This window comes from Equus przewalskii, chromosome 26 (assembly GCF_037783145.1).
Source record: "Equus przewalskii isolate Varuska chromosome 26, EquPr2, whole genome shotgun sequence".
Taxonomy (NCBI): Eukaryota; Metazoa; Chordata; class Mammalia; order Perissodactyla; family Equidae; genus Equus; species Equus przewalskii.
The window spans coordinates 24,326,503-24,328,763 of NC_091856.1; positions in this window are offsets into that span (position 1 = coordinate 24,326,503).

The following is a 2,261-nucleotide window of genomic DNA, read 5'->3' on the forward strand; positions in this document are numbered from 1 at the left end:
CTGATTCACATGATCGACTTTCAGTGCAAAGCAAACAACAGGTGGGGGCAGATGTGGTCACTAACCCGTGTACTGGGCTGTGGGTCACCAAGCTTTACCCCTGGCACACCTTAGCATCTTAACACAGCCTGTCACCCTCTCCTCCCTGGAGGCCCAGCCGTCCACCGGCCGTGGATTAGAAATAAACTGCTCATGGCCAAGGCCTTGATATTGGAGATGATATGGCCCACAAAGATCATCTCATCTAGTTCCCTTCACAATGCAGAGTCCCCGGCCTCTGTCCTGGAAAATAGTTCCAAGAACCAGTGAGCTCAATGAGCTGACAGAATGGTGGGGAGGCCCCACGGAGGCAGCGTGTGGAGAGTGGGCCAGGGATGGACAGGGTGGGCCGGACAGAGTGTGGAGCCAGCCCAGGTGGGCAGCAGCAGCGCCCTCTGCCTCCTGTCGGCTCTGTTCAGAAGTTCTTTGTATATCGAACTAAAGTCTGTCTCTGTGAACTTCCATCCACTGGGTCCAGTCTGCTCCCTCTGCAGACTTGAATGGGAGGTGGCTCAGGTCACGCCACAGGTCAAACTGCCAAGGTAGGTGGGAAGCCCCGTCTGCATGCAGCCCAGCCAGGGCTCTCTCCCCTGCCAAGTCCATATGCCCATCCCAATTAGGAGAAAAATGATAAAACCGAGAGAAGAAGAGCACAGGCAGCTCTGCCTGGGATTTTTGGATGGAGTCCCCCGCACGCGCTGGCTCCGAGCAGAGAACAGAATAGCCTTTGATGCCTCTGTCACGGAGCTGATGTTCTGGTTAGGGAGTAGGACAATTGATGGGTAAAGAAATAAGATAATTTTAGGAAACGACAGTGCTAAGAAGAAAACACAGGCTGATAACGGGATAGAAAATGACTGAAGAACAGCATGACCCATCGGAAAAGGTGCCCATGTTGCTGAGGCCTGAATGAAGACAAGGAGGTGAGTGTGGGAAGATCCAAGGAGAGGGAACAGCACATGCAAAGTCTCTTGCCCAGGAAGAAGCTTGGTGTGTTTGAGGAAGAGAAAAGCCAGAATGGGTAGAACACACGGTGAGTGAGGGGAGGAGGGGAAGGAGATAAGATCTGAGAGGAGGTTGTGGTCTAAGCCACAACCTACCGCACTGCACTTCGCTAAAGATTCAATCATGGTGACGATTCCACTTGCAGAGGAGCAGAGCCGCAGGGAAGCAGTCGTCCCAGCATCATTGGGAGGATAGCTGTGAAGGCCAGATGCTCACACACATGTGACTGGACTGGGGCCACTGGGGCAGCTCTGCTGGGACCTGCTGTTCTGGTCTCAGATCCAACAGGAGACATCCCTCCTGGGGTTCTGTCTAGGCCAGACAACCTCGGGAGGGCTTGTCTGCCGCTCCCCTGGGCACACCGCACTCCTGAGGGAGCCCCATAGGTCAGAAGCAACTAGAGAAGGAAACGTAGGTGTTACGAGTTTTTGTGAAAGCCTCTGAGCCTCATCTCCTTCCGGGGGCTCCTTCTCTCGCTCAGAGTCTTCACAGGGGCTCTTCACCTCCTTCCTCCATCAGGCCTGTTCTCAGAGTCGGCTCTGATCCCATAGTTCACCCTGCGGTGCTGGCAACGTGCCCTCTCCCAGGTGTCCTGCATTTTATCAAGAGTCAAAGTCCTGAGCCAAAGGAATGCATCTAGAATTGTGTCACTTCAGTGATCTGCCATCCCGGTGGGGGTGGGAGGGAGCGCCTCTGAGTCAGCCCCTGGATGGCAGGGCCCTGCCTGGAGCTGGGTCTTCTAACTCCAGGGTTGGTACAGAGCTCTCTCTGCCATGCTGCCTTGCTCAGGTAAAACATTTATTTCCGCCACAGGCATTTGACCCTTGGGAGTTCATGAGCGATTCTAGACAGTGCCCAGCTCTATACGAACTGCTGATGTACGATTCCTGCACAGGCAGTTGAGATGAGGGTGGGGTGGCCCTGAATAAGCTGACAGAGGACTGGGCTATCACTTGAGGATGTTCTCACGGAAAAGTCTATCCTCTTCCAGAAAATTCTGCCTGGCCCAGCAAATTGTCTTGTCATCTCATTGGCACTCCTTCTGTATTTCTGTCCCATTTCAGACCAGGAGAGAACACGTGGGCAATCTCTGTGAGTTGTTTTCATCTTTCTTTAGGATGATCTAACCTTCAGTAACAAGGCCAAGAAAACCCATTCCTATCCTTTGGTCCGTCAGTCTGCTTCTAGGAATCAGCCCTAAAGAAATACTTCTAAAA